The sequence below is a fragment of the Oncorhynchus gorbuscha genome, linkage group LG11 (genome assembly GCF_021184085.1).
Source record: "Oncorhynchus gorbuscha isolate QuinsamMale2020 ecotype Even-year linkage group LG11, OgorEven_v1.0, whole genome shotgun sequence".
Classification (NCBI taxonomy): domain Eukaryota; kingdom Metazoa; phylum Chordata; class Actinopteri; order Salmoniformes; family Salmonidae; genus Oncorhynchus; species Oncorhynchus gorbuscha.
The window spans coordinates 30,508,117-30,530,514 of record NC_060183.1 but is presented as its reverse complement, the minus strand read 5'-3'; positions in this window follow the sequence as shown (position 1 = coordinate 30,530,514).

Sequence of the window (22,398 nt, the reverse complement as noted above, 5' to 3'; positions counted from 1 at the left end):
ATGTTTGATATGGGTCTGGAATGAGAGTTTACAGTCTAACCAGACACCTAAGTATTTGTAGTTGTCCACGTATTCTAAGTCAGAGCCGTCCAGAGTAGTGATGTTGGACAGGCGGGTAGGTGCAGGTAGCGATCGGTTGAAGACTATGCATTTAGTTTTACTTGTATTTAAGAGCAATTGGTTGTTAACACAGTGTCCAAAGAAGGGCCGGAAGTATACAGAATGGTGTCGTCTGCGTAGAGGTGGATCAGAGACTCACCAGCAGCAAGAGCGACCTCATTGATGTATACAGAGAAGAGAGTCGGTCCAAGAATTGAACCCTGTGGCACCCCCATAGAGACTGCCAGATGCCTTGACAGCAGACCCTCCGATTTGACACACTGAACTCTATCAGAGAAGTAGTTGGTGAACCAGGCGAGGCAATCATTTGAGAAACCAAGGCTGTCGAGTCTGCCGATGAGGATGTGGTGATTGACAGAGTCGAAAGCCTTGGCCAGATCAATGAATACGGCTGCACAGTAATGTTTCTTATCGATGGCTGTTAAGATATCGTTTAGGACCTTGAGCGTGGCTGAGGTGCACCCATGACCAGCTCTGAAACCAGATTGAATAGCAGAGAAGGTATGGTGAGATTCTAAATGGTCGGTAATCTGTAATCTGTTGACTTGGCTTTCAAAGACCTTAGAAAGGCATGGTAGGATAGATAGGTCTGTAGCAGTTTGGGTCAAGAGTGTCCCCCCCCTCTGAAGAGGGGGATGACCGCAGCTGCTTTCCAATCTTTGGGAATCTCAGACGACACGAAAGAGAGGTTGAACAGGCTAGTAATAGGGGTGGCAACAATTTCGGCAGATAATTTTAGAAAGAAAGGGTCCAGATTGTCTAGCCCGGCTGATTTGTAGGGGTCCAGATTTTGCAGCTCTTTCAGAACATCAGCTGAACGGATTTGGGAGAAGGAGAAATGGGGAAGGCTTGGGCGAGTTGCTGTTGGGGGTGCAGTGCTGTTGACCGGGGTAGGAGTAGCCAGGTGGAAAGCATGGCCAGCCGTAGAAAAATGCTTATTGAAATTCTCAATTATGGTGGATATATCAGTGGTGACAGTGTTTCCTATCTTCAGTGCAGTGGGCAGCTGGGAGGAGGTGTTCTTATTCTCCATGGATTTTACATTGTCCCAGAACTTTTTTGAGTTAGGAAGCAAATTTCTGCATGAAAAAGCTAGCCTTGGCTTTTCTAACTGCCTGTGTATAATGGTTTCTAGCTTCCCTGAACAGCTGCATATCACGGGGGCTGTTCGATGCTAATGCAGAACGCCATAGGATGTTTTTGTGTTGGTTAAGGGCAGTCAGGTCTGGGGAGAACAAAGGGCTATATATGTTCCTGGTTCTAAATTTCTTGAATGTGGCATGTTTATTTAAGATGGTTAGGAATGCATTTAAAAAAATATCCAGGCATCCTCTACTGACGGGATGAGATCAATATCCTTCCAGGATACCCCGGCCAGGTCGATTAGAAAGGCCTGCTCGCTGAAGTGTTTCAGGGAGCGTTTTACAGTGATGAGTGGAGGTCGTTTGACCGCTGACCCATTACGGATGCAGGCAATGAGGCAGTGATCGCTGATATCTTGGTTGAAGACAGCAGAGGTGTATTTAGAGGGGAAGCTGGTTCGGATGATATCTATGAGGGTGCCCGTGTTTAAGAGTTTGGGGAGGTACCTGGTAGGTTCATTGATAATTTGTGTGAGATTGAGGGCATCAAGTTTAGATTGTAGGATGGCTGGGGTGTTAAGCATGTAGATGGGGGGCAATCAGTTCACATATGGTGTCCAAAGCACAGCTGGGGGCAGAGGGTGGTCTATAGCAGGCGGCAACGGTGAGAGACTTGTTTTTAGAGAGGTGGATTTTTTAAAGTAGAAGTTCAAATTGTTTCGGTACAGACCTGGATAGTAGGACAGAACTCTGCAGGCTATCTTTGCAGTAGATTGCAACACCGCCCCCTTTGGCAGTTCTATCTTGTCTGAAAATGTTGTAGTTTGGAATTAAAATTTCAGAATTTTTGGTGGTCTTCCTAAGCCAGGATTCAGACACAGCTAGAACATCCGGGTTGGCAGAGTGTGCTAAAGCAGTGAATAGAACAAACTTAGGGAGGAGGCTTCTAATGTTAACATGCATGAAACCAAGGCTATTACGGTTACAGAAGTCGTCAAAAGAGAGCGACTGGGGAATAGGAGTGGAGCGAGGCATTGCAGGGCCTGGATTCACCTCTACATCACCAGAGGAACATAGGAGGTGTAGAATAAGGGTGCGGCTAAAAGCAATAAGAAATGGTCGTCTAGAACGTCTGGAACAGAGAGTAAAAGGAGGTTTCTGGGGGCGATAAAATAGCATCAAGGTATAATGTACAGACAAAGGTATGGTAGGATGTGAATACAGTGGAGATAAACCTAGGTATTGAGTGATGAAGAGAGAGATATTGTCTCTAGAAACATCATTGAAAACAGGAGATGTCATTGCATGTGTGGGTGGTGGAACTAATAGGTTGGATAAGGTATAGTGAGCAGGACTAGGGGCTCTACAGTGAAATAAGCCAATAAACACTAACTAGAACAGCAATGGACAAGACATATTGACATTAAGGAGAGGCATGCTTAGTCGAGTGATCAAAAGGGTCCAGTGAGTGGAGAGGTTGGTTGGGGGTCACAGCGATTTAGACAGCTAGCCAGGCCATCGGTAGCAAGCTAGCATAGGATGGAGGTCTGTTATTAGCCACCTCTTGGTTCCGTCAGTAGATTAGTGGGGTTGCGTGTGGTAGAGAGGATTAATCCAAATCACACAACAACAACAAAAATAAAAACAATAGATATAGTTATAGAGGCCCAAGAAGAAAACATAATAAAATTAAAATAAATAAAGTCCAGTTGTGAAGGCCCGGTGGGGCTCCGCGTAGGCAGTAAAATGGGTCTGGATAGGTGACTGCAGCTCAGGAGTGATTGATGGAACTCAGGAGTGATTGACGGAGCTGGCTAGCTCCGGAATAATTGATGTTTGCTCCGGAATCGACGAAAGCCGATAGTCACACGGATAGCAGCTAGCTAGCTGTGAGATCCAGGTATGAATGTCCAGAGAGCAGTTGAAATCTAGGGACATGGAGAGAAAAATTGGTCCGGTATGTTCCGTTCCGAGCCGCGCTGCGCCGCGCTGTACAAAACTGGCGATAGATTTTCGAGCTAAAGGATAGCTGATGACCACAAACCGTGGTTAGCTGAATACTAATGATTTGCCAGTAAAGAAGCTAACTAGCTTCTGAACTAGCTTCTGATTAGCTTCTGGATTAGCTTCTGGGCTAGCTTCTGGGCTAGCTTCTGGCTAGCTCCTGGCTAGCTTCTGGCTAGTTTCTGGCTATCTTCTTACATTTACATTTACATTTAAGTCATTTAGCAGACGCTCGGAGTTTCTGGCTAGCTTCTTGGAGGATTACAGATTTGAGGTAAATAATACTTTTTTATAAATATAAATTGGTGAGGCGGGTTGAAGGAGAGTGTTTTGAAGATGAGTTGATGGAAAATAAAAATAAAATGTATGTGAAAAAAGTTGTAAATATATATGTATATATATATATATATATATATATACGGGACACGACAAGACGAGGACAAAAGACGTCTGAACTGCTATGCCATCTTGGAATTAGTGAACCTTGAAGGTTCAATGATCCATCTCTGTGAGAAACCTGTTCAACTTTGACTTGAACCATCCTACTCAAACCGAAGAGTCACCTGAGAGGAACTTTGCTAAAAACGCAATCTGGTCACTGACGACGAACCGCGAAGTCTTCATCTCTCCTCAAAAGGGGAAAAAACATAGTATTGCACCTTAGTTCCTTAACAAACGTGATCTATTTGGACTGAACTGATTGAGAACTGAACAGAGAGATAAAGAGTTTTCCTTGCATGGCATCTCCGACAAGGGAAATAGCTTCTTCAAAGGAAAGCTCTAACGCCAGGATTCCGGCCATTTTTCCCTGCTTACCACTAAATACATATCTGCATTGAATTTCCCTTTTGTGTGATACTGTGTCTATGTAAAAGTGGTAGCAATAACTGATTATTGTAAGACTGTCAACCCTATGGAACCCATAGAGGCTGTCGACGGCCTTTCTTTAAATTGCTATATCGGCCACGAACGGCTTTGTTTTTCAAACAATATCTGTGTCATTTTACTTTTCAATGTTTTTTTTAACTTCATTAACTCAAAATGACGGCGCCGAAGCAAACGTGACATTTCACTGCGAAAGTGGCTGTATCTATTTTTGTTGGTGATACGGATTCGGACTCGTCCTTGCACTATGAAAAGGGATGATGTCAATGTGAGTGAAATGAGTAAACAGCAGATCTATGTTTGGTGTTTGTCGATGTTTGATGCTGTGAAACTTGGGGAATAGCTGTCAGATTAGCAAGCCATGTCATGATAACTCTGTCTCATTGAAATAGTTGCAGTGTTTAGCTTTGAATAGTCAGCTAACTAGTTTTGTATTGTTTCTACCGATGTAATTCATATGGAAACAGCCAGAGCTGCTTGCTATAGCTAGCTAGCTAACTAGTTAGTCAGTCAGGCAAGACAAGTTGTGTGTAGAGGGAAATTACAGCTGCGCTCATGAAGCATCAACCTCAGCTGTCACTGATCTAGCCAAACAGACAACCAGCTCACTTGCCACCGAAATGAAAGCAAGAGTAATTTGTTTTTATCTGTTGGGCTGAGGTTATGGTTTGTCATGTTTTCTAGGTGCTTTCTAGGTGCAGATATTCATAGGCTATACATTGTCTCGTTTTCTGTTTATTTGACAGATTAGCTGTCGTGTTAGGGCAGTAGATTTGATTTTGAAAATTTGATTTATTTCACCTTCGTTTAACCTGGTAGGCCAGTTGAGAACAAGAGCTCGCTTACAACTGCGACCTGGCCAAGATAAAGCAAAGCAGTGCGACAAAAACAGCAACGCAGAGTTACACACGGGGTAAACAAACGTAAAGTCAATAACACACTAGAAAATGAGCTTTGAGTAGTCTACAGCAGCATTCTATTGGGGTGATATTGGGGTTTAAAGGGTTAATTACATATCATGATCAATACTGTTTCTGCATTGTCTGCATTCGGGTGCGAACTGGTAGCATAGCCCACTGGCGATTCCTGGTTGATGAAACTATAATTGAATTGCTTTGATGTGTTGGTGGAGCCGCTCATATTCTTCCTCTCAATTGACACATTACATAACCAAAAGTATGTGGACACCTGCTCGTCGAACATTTCATTCCAAAATCATGGGCCTTAGTATGGAGTTGGTCCCCCCTTTGCTGCTATAACAGCCTCCACTCTTCTGGGAAGACTTTCCACTAGATGTTGAAACATTGCTGCGAGGACTTGCTTCCATTCAGCCACAAGAGCATTAGTGAGGTCGGGCACTGATATTGGGCAATTAGGCCTGGCTCGCAGTTGGCATTCCAATTTATCACAAAGGTGTTCAAGGGAGTCAGGGCCAGTCAAGTTCTTCCACAACAATCACGGGGGCATTGTCATTCTGAAACATGAAAAGGTCTTCCCCAAACTATTGCCACAAAGTTGGAAGCACAGAATCGCCTAGAATGTCATTGAAGCGTTAAGATTTTCTGTCACTGGAACTAAGGAGCCTGAACCATGAAAAACAGCCCCAGACCATTATTCCTCCTCCACCAAACGTTACAGTTGGCACTATGCATTGGGGCAGGTAGCGTTCTCCTGGCACCTGCCATACCCAGAATCGTCCATCAGACTGCCAGACGGTGAAGCGTGATTCATCACTCCAGAAAGTGTGGCGGCAAGCTTTAAACCACTCCAGCCGACTTTTGGCATCGCGCATGGTGATCTTAAGATTGTGTACGGCTGCTCGGCCATGGAAACCCATTTCATGAAGTTCCTGACGAACAGTTATTTTGCTGACGTTGCTTCCAGAGACAGTTTGGAACTCAGTATTGAGTATTGCAACCAAGGACCGACGATCCTGTTCTGTGAGCTTGTGTGGCCAACCATTTCACGGCTGAGCCATTGTTGCTCCTAGACATTTCCATTTCACAATAACAGCACTTACAGTTGACCGGGACAGCACAAGCAGGACATACATTTGATGAACTGACTTGTTGGAAAGGGGGCATGCTATGACGGTGCCACATTGAATGTCACTGAGATCTTCAGTAAGGTCATTCTACTGCCACTGTTTGTCTATGGAGATTGAGATGCTGAGCACTTGTTGACTGCTTTTCTTTCACTCTGTGGTCCAACTCATCCCTAAACCATCTCAATTGGGTTGAGGTTGGGTGAATGTGGAGGCCAGGTCATCTGATGCAACACTCAATCACTCTCCTTCTTGGTCAAATAGCCCTTACACCGCCTGGAGGTGTGTTGGGTCATTGTCCTGTTGAAAAACAAATGATAGTCCCAAGCACAAACCAATTGGGATGGCGTATCACTGCAGTCGTAGCCATGCTGGTTAAGTGTGCCTTGAATTCTAAATAAATCACAGACGGTGTCACCATCAAAGCACCATCACACCTCCTCCTCCATGCTTCACATTGGGAACCACATATGTGGAGATTATCTGTTCACCTACTCTACGTCTCACAGTCACCGTGGTTGGAAACAAAAATGTACATTTTTCAACTCATCAGACCAAAAGACATATTTCCACCAGCCTAATTTCCATTGCTCATGTTTCTTGGCCCAAGCAAGTCTCTGCTTCTTGTTGGTGTCCTTTAGTAGTGGTTGCTATGCAGCAATTTGACCATGAAGGCCTGATTCACGCAGTCTCCTCTGAACAGTTGATGTTGAGATGTGTCTGTTACTTGAACTTTATTTGGGCCGGAATTTCTGAGGCTGGGAATTCTAATGAACTTTTAAAATGTATTTCACCTTTATTTAACCAGTTAAGCTAGTTGAGAACAAGTTCTCATTTGCAACTGCAACCTGGCCAAGATAAAGCAAAGCAGTTACACATGGAATTGTCACACCCTGACCATAGAGAGCTTTTTTATTCTCTATTTTGGTTAGGTCGGGGTGTGACTGGGGGGGTGTTCTCCTCTAGGTTGTGTATTTCTATGTTTCTATAGGCAGTGATTTCCCCACTGTGTTTTGTGGGATCTTGTTTGTGTCATTTATTCTTTATTGTTTTTGTGTGTTTCAGTAAATAATCATGTGGAACCCATATCACGCTGCGCTTTGGTCCGAGTATGCTTACGACGAACGTGACAGAAGATCCAACCACAACAGGACCAAGCAGCGTGCCCAAGGGGAGAGGCTTTCCTGGGCTTGGGAGGAGATCAAGGAGGAGAAGACATCCTGGACTTGGGAGGAAATAATGGCAGGAGACGAAAGCCTTCCTTGGAAGGAGATGCAAGCAGAGAAGGGAGGACAGCAACAACGCCGGTGTTCGCAGCCACACAGAAAGCCCAAAAGACAGCCCAAATGAGTTTTTGGGCGGGGGCACACGGGGTGGTCGGCGGAGCCGGGGAGTGAACCAGAGCCAGTCTGGGAGAAGAGGGAGAAATTGGAGGAGAGTGAACGGAGAGAGTCCGAGACCGTCAGTGAGTTGATGGAGAAATTGGAGGAGAGAGAAATGAGAGAGTTGTTGTGTTGGTGTATGATGCACGACATTCGCCCTAAGGAGCGTGTTATCTGTTTGATGCCACCTGAGTCAGCTCTCCGTACTCGTTCTGAGGTGCGTGCTAGCAGTCTGGTAAAAACTGTGCCGGCTCCACGCACCAGGTCTCCAGTACGCCTCCACAGCCCTGCACGTCCTGTGCCAGCTCGCCGCACTCGCCTTGAGGAGCGTGTCATTTGTCCGGTACCATGTGTGCCAGCTCTACGCACCAGGTCTCCAGTGCGCCTCCACAGCCCAGTAGTCCTTTGCCAGCTCCCCACACTCGCTGTGCGGAGTGTGTCATTGTTCCGGTACAATTTGTGCCAGCTCTATGCACCAGCTCTCCAGTGCGCCTCCGCAGTCTGGTATGTCCTGTACCTGCTCCTCACACTCACCCGGAAGTGCGTGTCACCAGTCCGGTGCCACCTGTACCGACTCCACGCACTAGGCCTCCAGTGTGCTTCTACAGTCTGGTACGTCCTGTACCTGCTCCTCGCACTCACCCGGAAGTGTGTGTCACCAGTCTGGTGCCACCTGTGCCGTCTCCACGCACCAGGCAACGGTCCCCAGTCCAGAGCTTCCGGCGACGGTCCACAGTCCTGAACCTCCTGTGACGGTCCACAGGCCGGAGCCTTCCTCTGCGACGTTGCCAAGTCCAGGCATGGCGTCCAGTCCCGCTCCATGGCCGGAGCCTTCTTCTGCGCCGGTGCCCAGTCCAGGCATGGCGTCCAGTCCCGCTCCAAGGCCGGAGCTTTGGAGCCTACAGTATGTGCAAATGAGGTAGGATAAGGGAGGTAAGGCAATAAATAGGCCATGGTGGCATGGCGATATAGCAATTAAACACTGGAAAGGAAGATGTGCAAAAGATGAATGTGCAAGAAGAGATACTGGGGTGCAAAGGAGCAAGATAAATTAATAAATACAGTATGGGAATGAGGTAGTTGGATGGGCTATTTACAGATGGGCTATGTACAGGTGCAACTTATCCTCTGCAGCAGAGGTAACTATGGTTCTTCCTTTCCTGTGGCGGTCCTCATGAGAGACAGTTTCATCATAGACCTTGATGGTTTTTGCAACAGCTTTTGAAGAAACATTCAAAGTTCTGGAAATCTTCCGGATTGACTGACCTTCATGTCCTCTTAAGGATTAGCCCCTTTTTTTCAATTTTCAGTTAAAATGACATACCCAAATCTAACTGCCTGTAGCTCAGGCCTTGAAGCAAGGATATCCATATTCTTGGTATCATTTGAAAGGAAACACTTTGAAGTTTATGGAAATGTGAAAGGAATGTAGTAGAATATAACACAATAGATCTGGTAAAAGATATTACTAAGAAAAAAACAACCTTTTGTATTTTTTTGGTACCATCTTTGATATATATATATTTTATTAAATGCAAGGGAAAGGCCATAATGTATTATTCCCAGGTGGAATTTAGATTTTGGCCACTAGATGGCATCGGTGTATGTGCAAAGTTTTAGAGTGATCCAATTAACCATTGCTTTTCTGTTCAAAATGTTGTATCAAGACTGCCCAAATGTGCCAAATGTGTGTATTAATAACTTTTCATGTTCAAATTGTGCACTCTCCTCAAACAATAGCATGGCATCCTTTCACTGTCATAGCTACTGTAAATTGGACAGTACAGTTAGAATTTAAGCTTTCTGCCAATATCAGATATATCTATGTCCTGGGAAATTTTCTTATTACTTACAACCTCATGCTAATCGCATTAGCTCAACCGTCCCGAAGAAGTTTAAGTGATGATGGACTGTCTTTTCTCTTTGCTTATTTGAGCTGTTCTTGCCATAATATGGACTTGGTCTTTTACCAAATAGGGCCATCTTCTAAATACCACCCCTACCTTGTCACAACACAACTGATTGACTCAAATGTATTAAGGAAAGAAATTCCACAAATGAACTTTTAACAAGGCACACCTGTTAATTTAAATTCATTCCAGGCGACTACCTCATGAAGCTGGTTGAACGAATGCCAAGAGTGTGCAAAGCTGTCAACATCGCAAAGGGTGGCTACTTTGAAGAATCTCAAATATAAAATATATTCTGATTTGTTTAAACACCTTTTTTGCTAATACATGATTCCATAAAAACTCAGCAAAAAAGAAACGTCCTCTCACTGTCAACTGCGTTTATTTTCAGCAAACTTAACATGTGTAAATATTTGTATAACATAACAAGATTCAACAACTGAGACATAAACTGAACAAGTTCCACAGACATGTGACTAACAGAAATGGAAAAATGTGTCCCTAAATAAAGGGGGATCAAAATCAAAAGTAACAGTCAGTATCGGGTGTGGCCATCAGCTCCATTAAGTACTACAGTACCACATAAGGGAGGAGGATGTCTTCCCTGTAATGCACAGTGTTGAGATGGCCTGCATTGACAACAAGCTCAGTCTGATGATGCTGTGACACACCGCCCAAGAACATGACGGACCCTCCACCTCCAAATCGATCCCGCTCCAGAGTACAGGCCTCGGTGTAACTCTCATTCCTTCGACGATAAACGCAAATCCGACCATCACCCCTGGTGAGACAAAACCGCGAGTCGTCAGTGAAGAGCACTTTTTGCCAGTCCTGTCTGGTCCATAGGCGTTGTTGCTGGTGATGTCTGGTGAGGACCTGCCTTACAACAAGCCCTCAGTCCAGCCTCTCTCAGCCAATTGCGGACAGTCACAGTACGGACATTGCAATTTATTGCCCTGGCCACAACAAGCATAGGAAACAGTGTTTAAACCCTTTACAATGAAGATCTGTGAAGTTATTTGGATTTTTACGAATTATCTTTTAAAGGTCCTGAAAAAGGGCCGTTTTCTTTTTTTGCTGAGTTTAGTTGCACTTGAACTCTCACGCCCAACTCGGAGATAGACTACTGAAGTTGAAGCAGAGGATTTTGTTTGTGAATAATGAATAATTCCCCAAAATTTGCTTTTAATACAAAAGGTAGGCTAACGCATACAAAGCAGTAAGAGGACCGTTTCCAAATAATCTGTGGGACAACAAAAATACAATATTTTCATCCCAAAGTCGTCTAGTTGTCTGCCTGCTCCCGCCAGCAGACCGTGCTGCAATGATCTCTGTCGGGACTACAGATTGCAGGACCTTCAATGCTGCATGCATTTTTTGGTACCCTTCCCTAGATCGACACATTTACATTACATTTAAGTCATTTAGCAGACGCTCTTATCCAGAGCGACTTACAAATTGGTGCATTCACCTTATGACATCCAGTGGAACAGCCACTTTACAATAGTGCATCTAAATCTTTTAAGGGGGGGGTGAGAAGGATTACTTTATCCTATCCTAGGTATTCCTTAAAGAGGTGGGGTTTCAGGTGTCTCCGGAAGGTGGTGATTGACTCCGCTGTCCTGGCGTCGTGGGGGGAGTTTGTTCCACCATTGGGGGGGCCAGAGCAGCGAACAGTTTTGACTGGGCTGAGCGGGAACTGTACTTCCTCAGTGGTAGGGAGGCGAGCAGGCCAGAGGTGGATGAACGCAGTGCCCTTGTTTGGGTGTAGGGCCTGATCAGAGCCTGGAGGTACTGAGGTGCCGTTCCCCTCACAGCTCCGTAGGCAAGCACCATGGTCTTGTAACGGATGCGAGCTTCAACTGGAAGCCAGTGGAGAGAGCGGAGGAGCAGGGTGACGTGAGAGAACTTGGGAAGGTTGAACACCAGACGGGCTGCAGCGTTCTGGATGAGTTGTAGGGGTTTAATGGCACAGGCAGGGAGCCCAGCCAACAGCGAGTTGCAGTAATCCAGATGGGAGATGACAAGTGCCTGGATTAGGACCTGCGCCGCTTCCTGTGTGAGGCAGGGTCGTACTCTGCGGATGTTGTAGAGCATGAACCTACAGGAACGGGCCACCGCCTTGATGTTAGTTGAGAACGACAGGGTGTTGTCCAGGATCACGCCAAGGTTCTTAGCGCTCTGGGAGGAGGACACAATGGAGTTGTCAACCGTGATGGCGAGATCATGGAACGGGCAGTCCTTCCCCGGGAGGAAGAGCAGCTCCGTCTTGCCGAGGTTCAGCTTGAGGTGGTGATCCGTCATCCACACTGATATGTCTGCCAGACATGCAGAGATGTGATTCGCCACCTGGTCATCAGAAGGGGGAAAGGAGAAGATTAATCGTGTGTCGTCTGCATAGCAATGATAGGAGAGACCATGTGAGGTTATGACAGAGCCAAGTGACTTGGTGTATAGCGAGAATAGGAGATGGCCTAGAACCGAGCCCTGGGGGACACCAGTGGTGAGAGCGCGTGGTGAGGAGACAGATTCTCGCCACGCCACCTGGTAGGAGCGACCTGTCAGGTAGGACGCAATCCAAGCGTAGGACACAAGCTTGGTTTTTGCTCTGACATGTACTGTCATCTGTGGGACCTTATAGACAGGTGTGTGCTTTTCCAAATTATGTCCAATCTATTGAATTTACCACAGGTTGACTCCAATTAAGTTGTAGAAAGGATGATCAATGGAAACAGGATGCACCTGAGCTCAATTTCGAGAATCATAGCAAAGGGGCTGTATACTCATGTCAATAAGGTATTTCTGTTATGTATTATTTATATATTTGCAAACATTTCTTAAACCTGGTTTTTGTTTTGTCATTATGGGGTATTGTGTGTAGATTGCTGAGGATTTTATTTTATCCATTTTAGAATAAGGCTATAATATAACAAAATGTGTAAAAAGTCAAGGGGTCTGAATACTCTCTGAAGGTATTGTATATGCTCATCATGTCTTAGCAGGATCAGATGGTGACAGGGGTCCCAGCAGGGTTCGACAGCCAGGGAAGACCAGTCTACCGAGCTCAGGTGATTTTTGCAGTATATTAACAATATCAGTGAACAATACAAAGTTCCAACTTGAATTGATAAGTAGACCTACAGTAGCTACAGGACAGCAGCTTAAAGCTACAGTCTGGGATTTGGGAATAATGGTCATTTCAATTACTGAACCATTGATTCTATTCTCAGATGAAAAATGATTTATAAATGTACACTAAGGTAATTCTTTGTCATGCCTCATCTTATGAGAATCAGATGGTGACAGGAGTCTCAGCAGGGTCAGGCAGCCAGGGAAGACCCGTCTGTGATGGAGCTGAGGTTAATTTTTTGCAAAAACAACACTTTATTCTCACTGTGCAGCAAACACTGGACAAGCCACATGCTATTTTAAAGCAGTATGACAAACCTCCAAAGTTGATTTACAAACTGTATCAAGGGTTGATAGAGGCTTTTCCCAATTACACAAAACATATAAAACAAAAATGTGATGAGGACCTGGTAGAAGCTATTGATGATGATGAATGGATACAGATATGTTTCAATGCCCAGTCATGTTCATATCATCTCCGACTTAAATTACTGCAGTTTAAGACCAGCCATAGCAAGTACTATATGCCAGTGAAACTGAATGACATGCACTCAGAAATGTCATTCCTGTGCTGGAGACGTAAAACACAAAAAGGGAAATATTTCCACATGTTATGGTCTTGTGAAGGCTGGCTGAATTCAGGCAAAGAGTATGCTCTTTCATTTTACATTTACATTTAAGTCATTTAGCAGACGCTCTTATCCAGAGCGACTTACAAATTGGTGCGTTCACCTTATGACATATCATCGCGTACTTTGTGCCCCTTGTACAGTAATGGGTGTGTGTGTGTGTGTGTGTGTGTGTGTGTGTGTGTGTGTGTGTGTGTGTGTGTGTGTGTGTGTGTGTGTGTGTGTGTGTGTGTGTGTGTGTGTGTGTGTGTGTGTGTGTGTGTGTGTGTGTGTGTGTGTGTGTGTGTGTGTGTGTGTGTGTGTGCAGTCGTCTACTCTGCTGTTTAACACCAACATTAAATCGATCTCGCCTGCTGCTCTCCTTCTGTCAACACTTCACACTCTCTTTCCCGGTTCCTCCTCCTCTCTTTCATCTCAGCATGTCTACAGATTCTCCCTTCTCCTTGTTTTTGTTTGCTTGGAAATGTTGATACTGGAGACTTATCTGAAGAAACAGTGTAATCAAGCATTTATAGCGACTAAGAAAAGCATTGCCATTCATTTTTAAGTTGGTTATCCTCCCACAGTGTCAAGTTATGTATTTACTAGTTTTGATTTATTACCAGATTAAGGGAATAATGGGCAACTTTCATAAGGTCTGGATGCCTTATACGGAATACAGTAGGACTAAAGGAGTCTGTATTGAAAACATGCCCACGTCAGGGGAGATACCTATTCAGGCAATCCCTAGCTGCTGGGCTGCTCAGAACTGGTCCTGGGGTCTTCCATCCTGTGGGGTGTCACTCTGGCCTTTGCCTAACACATCCGAAAGCAATAATGAATGTTTGACTAAGATCCTAAAGCTGAGTGGGGTGTTGGGTTGGGATGGGATGGGGCGCTGCAGGGTGGTGGACCCTTAGGGACAGGACAGGGCGAACCAGCTATATTGTCAAAAGAGATATACAGTACTATTAGGCCTATAAGATTAATTATATTGAGGATTTGCTGTTTTTGTGTTTTTTTTTGTCCAAACCTTTCCCCTTGTGGAATTTTCTTTTAAAAGGTGGTACCTGGGAAGGAGCATGTGTTGGGAGAGAGTTGAGTTATTGGCTAGACTGGTGGGGGTCGGGCGTGCAGGCGGCTTGGGCTGACTGATCAGTCTGGCTGAAATTGGATATAGAGGATGTCTTAATAAAGACAATCAAAATCTCTTTGTATTTTTGAAAGAGTTGTTCATTTGTCAGGCTATTGGTTAAAGGTGCAACACAATAGGTATTTTTGAATTACCTTTGATCTAGTTCAGTCTTATTAATCCCTTAAACATATTTAATAATGATCTCTTACCTAGCTTGATAACTGTGGGCATATTTGCTTTTATTTTTTAGTAGAGACGGCATATTGAATTGTGCAAAAATGCAGAAAATTAGCTTTAGACCCCCAGACAGGTTATGTCCCACCCCACTTCTAAAACCAAAGTGCCGCCCCCTACCTACAGTTAAAAGCCTACAAGAGTTGTAATATTGTAGTCGACAAACATGAGAAGAGGATTGGTGCGGCCAAATGCAGGCTACTGTGCCACTCGTTATTCAGGTAGGACGCAATTTTAGAACTTACATTTATCTATTTATTTTTTCATATTTACAATCATTTGTTTTATCATAAAAAAATGTAATCATTGTTATTATTGTACGCCTATTTATTAATCGAAACCAGTTCTTTAAATATGCTAAACATGTTTTGGTTAATTCTGTAGAGACATTTTCTTTGGCTAAATTATTTTTTATATTTTTTATTGTGTGATACGTATTTAGTTTAAGATAAGTTGTAAAAATAAATAACAATAGGCTATTGCTGTTATTTGTTGGGTACAATAGGCACTAAACTTTCTTGGTAATTGCTGCAATATAGCCTGTTCAAAACTTTTGTGAAGTTTAAACCAGTTCACAAGTGTTTTGTTTCATTCTGTTGAGCCATTTTCTTTGCCCAAATTAAGTTGCAACTGTAATGTTGTGTTTGCTGCGATATAATAAATATCTTGCTTGTATTTTCCCTATAAACCATGGCTTGACTTACTTTTGATATTACATTAATATAGTAAAGAGACTTTTGTGAAGGTTTGGTGTGGCTATTATTAAGCTTTAGCCTTATGATATGAAGGCGCTCCAACTGACTCCAGCATTTAAACTTTTAGGCCCACGAGTTATTCCTATAATCAAACAATATAATGCTTATCTTTATACAACACATTCTGATAGGAAATTAATGAGTTTGCCTTGTTCTGTATGTCTATATCTCTATAGCAGACACAGTAGCCTAGCCTAGCCTATCTGACAAGTATAAAGAATTGCATGTTGGTGTCTTAGCATGCTGTCGGCATATCTCTCTCTCAGGCTAGGCCTAAGCTTGTCTTCCTTTACATATACACTACCATTCAAAAGTTTGGGGTCACTTGGAAATGTCCTTGTTTTTGAAATAAAAGCAATTTTTTTGTCCATTAAAATAACATCAAACAAACACCACACAAGTCCTCAACTGGCAACTTCATTAAATAGTACTCGCAAAACACCAGTCTCAACGTCAAAACAGTGAAGAGGCGACTCCGGGATGCTGGCCTTCTAGGCAGAGTTGCAAAGAAAAAGCCATATCTCAGACTGGCCAATAAAAAGAAAAGATGAAGATGGGCAAAAGAACACAGACACTGGACAGAGGAACTCTGCAAGTTTGTGCTGTTCTGTGAAGGGAGTAGTACACAGTGTTGTACAAGATCTTCAGTTTCTTGGCAATTCCTCGCATGAAATAGCCTTCATTTCTCAGAACAAGTATAGACTGACGAGTTTCAGAAGAAAGTTCTTTGTTTCTGGCCATTTTAAGCCTGTAATTGAACCCACAAATGCTGATGCTCCAGATACTCAACTAGTCTAAAGAAGGACAGTTTTATTGCTTTTTCAATCAGAACAGTTTCTAACTGTGCTAACATAATTGCAAAAGGGTATTCTAATGATCAATTAGCTAATCCAAGTTTGTCATTTTAAAAGGCTAACACAACGTGCCATTGGAACACGAGTGACGGTTGCTGATAATGGACTTCTACGCCTATGTAGATATTCCATGAAAAATCTGCCTTTTCCTGCTACAATAGACTTTACAACATTGACCATGTCTACATCAATTTGATGTGGACAAAAATTTCAGGTGAATCAATCTGATGTTATTTACTCGATCTTGAACAGACAAAAATGGCTTTTCTTTCAATAGATAAGGATAAACAAGGAGAGAAAAGGGACTCTAACATTTCTAAATGATTGATTAGGGGAATAGCCTGGGAGCAAACTTTTGAACGGTAGTGTATACATTTTCTTTCATAAACAAGGAATATCAAACTTTTGAACAGTGTGGATGCCAAACCCATGCATATAGTGCTCAAATCTCAGACAGCTGAACCGTGAGGTAGACAATTATTGTTTTAGGAAAGTTACTACATTTTAGTCATTTAGCGACTAACAGTAGCGAGTGCATCCATGAATGCATTTGAATGTTCAGTATATTTCTTAAATGTCCAGTAAATTAAAATCATCAAATCAAATGTGATTTGTCACATGCTTCGGAAACAACAGTGAAATGCTTACTTACGGGCCCTTCACAACAATGCAGAGAAGAAGAAAAAAATCAGCCACCACACAATGGCAAAAAAAATCTGTCAGGCAGGCAGATACTGGATCAAGTTTCTGATTGACACAGGGAGGGCTTTGCATAAGCACTTTGTTGAGCTTTTTGTGGGACTAGAAAAAAATCCCTGGAACGTAAAATAACATTATTAAGACGTTTCCATGTTTTTTAAAATGACGGTTCTGTTCCGGAACAGTATAGATCACTTACATTCACGGTGCTGATTCTGTTCCTCTAACAAATGTCCTTTTAGTTCTGTTCCCTGAGCCGGTTCCAAACGCTGATTACTATTTAATTAAATATCTTGATTTGTAGCCAACTTTAAAATAATTCACCATGGGGATTGAACTCGATCATAATAAACACATTTTAAACCGGAAATGTCTGTGTAAATAAATGCTGGTGATGTTCTGGCGATTGTAATTTACATAGGCCTTCTAGATCAGACCAGGGCCCGGTTTCCCAAAAGCATCTTTTGGCTAAATTAATTGTTATGCTTTTGGAAAACCGGGTCCAGGGCTTTGGCACTGCTAGGTTGCTATGCAGTAGCCTACTGGCAGAGCTAGGGACTTCACACTCCAGACAGGACACTGTGGGCCTGGCTCATCTGCAATAACAACGACCTCAAACCTCTTATGTTGGCACTGACATCATGTAACAATGTGCAAAGAACGGGGTTGAGAAGGTCAGTGTGCAAAATTCAGTCATGAGAGATTTCCGCAAAATAAACAAAATATTGTAGACAAGACATAAACATCAAGACAAGAGAGAAAGCAAGTTTTCCGTGCAATTTGTTTCACTTTTTTACAGAGAGACATGAAATCAACTGGACGATTTTGCATAGGTAGAATTTGCCAGATGCCTAGCCTAGTGTTGGCTAGCTAGCTAGCTAACTGCAGAGCCATATCAGGCTATGGCTAACTGTAGCTAGCTAGCTAGCCAGCAAATATTAGCTGGCATTTTTGTTATGCCTATCAACTAGGCTAGCTAGTATGCAATCTGAGTTTTGTTTGGATTAATTTAGCTAACGAGCTAGTTTTCTGGCAAATAGCTATCCGGTCGCTACTCGCTAGCTAACTAGATAGCCAGCTCAGCTCACCTACAGTTGAAGTCAGAAGTTTACATACACCTTAGCCAAATACATTAAACTTGGTTTTTCACAATTCGTGACATTTAATCCTAGTAAAAATTCCCTGTTTAGGTCAGTTAGGATCACCACTTTATTTTAAGAATGTGAAATGTCAGAATAATATTATTTATTATAGAATTATTTATTTCAGCTTTAATTTCTTTCATCATGTTCCCAGTGGGTCAGAGGTATACATACACTCAATTACTATTTGGTAGCGTTGCCTTTAAATTGTTTAACTTGGGTCAACCGCTTCAGGTAGCGTTCCACAAGCTTCCCACAATAAGTTGGGTGAATTTGGCCCATTCCACCTGACAGAGCTGGTGTAACTGAGTCAGGTTTGTAAGGCCTCCTTGCTCGCACACTCTTTTTCAGTTCTGCCCACAAATGTTCTATTGGATTGAGGTCGGGGCTTTGTGATGGTCACTCCAATACCTAGACTTTTTTGTCCTTAAGCCATTTTCCCACAACTTTGGAAGTATGCTTGGGGTCATTGTCCATTTGGAAGACCCATTTGCGACCAAGCTTTTACTTGCTGACTGATGTCTGGAGATGTTGCTTCAATATATCCACATAATTGTCCCACTCATGATGCTATCTATTTTGTGAAGTGCACCAGTCCAACAACATGATGTTGCAACCCCCGTGCTTCACGTTGGGATGGTGTTCCTCGGCTGGCAAGCCTCCCCCTCTTTCCTCCAAACATAATGATGGTCATTATGACTAAACAGATCTATTTTTGTTTCATCAGACCAGAGGACATTTCTCCAAAAAGTACAATCTTTGTCCCCATGTGCAGTTGCAAACCGTAGTCTGACTTTTTTATGGTTGTTTTGGTCCCACGGTGTTCTTACTTGCGTATATTGTTTGAAGCTTCCCTGCATTAAAGTCCCCGGGCACTAGGAGTTCCACCTCTGGGTGAGCGTTTTCCTGTTTACTTATGGCGGTATACAGCTCATTGAGTGCGGTCTTAGTGCCAGCATTGGTCTGTGGTGGTAGAGTCTCCCGTCTGTCCAGAGCTGCTAGAGTCTCTCATCTGTCCAGAGCTGCTAGAGTCTCCCGTCTGTCCAGTGCTGCTAGAGTCTCCCGTCTCTCCAGAGCTGCTAGAGTCTCCCGTCTGTCCAGAGCTGCTAGAGTCTCCCGTCTGTCCAGAGCTGCTAGAGTCTCCCGTCTGTCCAGAGCTGCTAGAGTCTCCCGTCTGTCCAGAGCTGCTAGAGTCTCCCATCTGTCATGAGCCACCAGGTTCTGCCGTCTGTCATGAGCCGCCAGTCAGCCAGGATCTGCCAGAGCCGCCAGTCAGCCAGGATCTGCCAGAGCCGCCAGTCAGCCAGGATCTGCCAAAGCCGCCAGTCAGCCAGGATCCGCCAGTCAGCCAGGATCTGCCAGAGACGCCATTCATCTAGGATCTGCCAGAGCCGTCAACCTGCCTGAGCTATCTCTTAGTCCTGAGCTTCCTCTCAGTCCTGAGCTTCCTCTCAGTCCTGAGCTACCCCTCGGTCATGAGCTTCCTCAGTAATGAGGCACCCCTCAGTCCAGGTGGGCCCTTTGTTGGGGTTACTAGGCCAAGGTCGGCGGCAAGGGTCGCCACTCAAGGGACGCGGAGAAAGCGGACTAAGACTATGTTGGAGTGGGGTCCACGTCCCGCGCCAGAGCCGCCACCATGGACAGACGCCCACCCAGACCCTCCTCTATGGGTTTAGTTGTGCGACCGGGAGTCCACACCTTTAAGGGGGGGGGTCTATGGTTGCCTAGAGTGGTTCTCAATCAGAGGCAGGTGTTTATCTTTGTCTCTGATTGGGAACCATATTTAGGCAGCCATATTCTTTGGGTATTTTGTGGGTGATTGTTTCCTGTCTTTGTGTTTTGCACCAGTTAGGACTGTTTCGGTTTTTCCACGTTTTCTTATTTTGTATATGTATATTGTTCACTTTATCATCTTTATTAAATATGTTCAACCATAACCACGCTGCATTTTGGTCCTCCTCTCCTTCCCAGGAAGAAAACCGTTACACATCCTGACTGGTTGCATCACTGCCTGGTATGGAAACTACTAGGCCGCCGAGCACAAACAATAAAGAGGGTAGTGCTTACAGCACAGTACATCAGTGGGGCCAAGCTTCCTAGCATCCAGGACCTCTATACGAGGCTGTGTCAGAGGAAGGCCCTAAAAATGGTCAAAGACTCCAGCCACCCTAGTCATAGACTTTTATCTCTGCTACTGCATGGCAAGTGGTACCGGAGCGCCAAGTCTAGGTCCAAGAGGCTTCTAAACAGCATCTACCCCCAAGTCATAAGACTCCTGAACATCTAATCAAATTGCTACCTAGACTATTTACATTTCCCCGTCCCCCTTTTACACTGCTACTAGTCTCTGATATTATCTATGCATAGTCACTTTAATAACTCTACCTACATGTACATATTACCTCAATTACCTCGACTAAACGGTGCCCCCACACATTGACTCTGTACCGGTATCCCCTGTACAGTTGTGGCCAAAAGTTTTGAGGATGACACAAATATTAATTTTCACAGTCTGCTGCCTCAGTTTGTATGATGGCAATTTACATATACTCCAGAATGTTATGAAGAGTGATCAGATCAATTGCAATTGCAAATGAACTGAATCCCCCAAAAACATTTCCACTGCATTTCAGCACTGCCACAAAAGGCCCAGCTGACATCATGTCAGTGGTTCTCTTGTTAACACAGGTGTGAGTGTTGACTAGGACAAGGCTGGAGATCACGCTGTCGTGCTGATTGTTTTTTTAAAAACAGACTGGAAGCTTCAAAAGGAGGGTGGTGCTAGGAATCAGTGTTCTTCCACTGTCAACCATGGTTACCTGCAAGGAAACACGTGCCGTCATCATTGCTTTGCACAAAAAGGGCTTCACAGGTAAAGATATTGTTGCCAGTAAGATTGCATCTAAATCAACCATTTATCGGATCATCAAGAACTTCAAGGAAAGCAGTTCAATTGTTGTGAAGAAGGCTTCAGGGCGCCCAAGAAAGTCAAGCAAGCGCCTGGACCGTCTCCTAAAGTTGATTCAGCTGCGGGATCGGGGCATAGCACTTGCTCAGGAATGGCAGCAGGCAGGTGTGAGTGCATCTGCACGCACAGTGAGGCAAAGACATTTGGAGGATGGCCTGGTGTCAAGAATGGCAGCAAATAAGCCACTTATCTCCAGGACAAACATCAGGGACAGACTGATATTCTGCAAAAGGTACAGGGATTGGACTGCTGAGGACTGGGGTAAAGTCATTTTCTCTGTTGAATGCCCTTTCCGATTGTTTGAGGCATCCGGAAAACAGCTTGTCCGGAGAAGACAAGGTGAGTGCTACCATCAGTCCTGTGTCATGCCAACAGTAAAGCATCCTGAGACCATTCATGTGTAGGGTTGCTTATCAGCCAAGGGAGTGGGATCACTCACAATTTTGCCTAGGAACACAGCCATGAATGAAGAATGGTACCAACACATCCTCCGAGAGCAACTTCTCCCAACCATCCAGGAACAGTTTGGTGACAAACAATGCCTTTTCCAGTATGATGGAGCATATTGCCATAAGGCAAAAGTGATAACTAAGTGGCTCGGGGAACAAAACATTGATATTTTGGGTCCATGGCCAGGAAACTCCCCAGACCTTAATCTCATTGAGAACTTGTGGTCAATCCTCAAGAGGCAGGTGGGGAAACAAAACCCCACAAATTCTGACAAACTCCAAGCATTGATTATGCAAGAATGGGCTGCCATCAGTCAGGATGTGGCCCAGAAGTTAATTGACAGCATGCCAGGGCGGATTGCAGAGGTCTTGAAAAAGAAGGGTCATCACTGCAAATAGTGACTCTTTGCATCAACTTCATGTAATTGTCAATAAAAGCCTTTGACACTTATGAAATGCTTGTAATTTTACTTCAGTATTCCATAGTAACATGTGACAAAAATATCTAAAGACACTGAAGCAGCAAACTTTGTGAAAATGTATATTTGTGTCATTCTCAAAACGTTTGTTCACGACTGTATATAGCCTTGCTATTGTTATTTACTGCTGCTCTTTAATTATTTGTTACATTTATTTCTTATTCTTATTTATTTTTTCAGTTTTTTAAAACTGCATTGTTGGTTAGGGCTTGTAAGGAAGCATTTCACTGTACGGTCTTCACCTGTTGTATTCGGTGTGTGTGACAAATACAAATTGATTTGATTTGCACACACACATATGCAAATGCTAGAACGTGCCAATAGGATCTTGCTAGCTCATTCTTTGCTCTGCCCATCTCCTTACTCGTTCTGCCCACTCGACTCACTAGCCTCCCATTGGAAACGACCGAGTGAGGGCTATCTTGGGTTAGTTATAAAAAAATATTTGGTGTTAGCATGCACTTTTATAGCTAGCTGGATAACACAAGAAATAGTTAGGTAACTCGCTAGGCTTAGAAA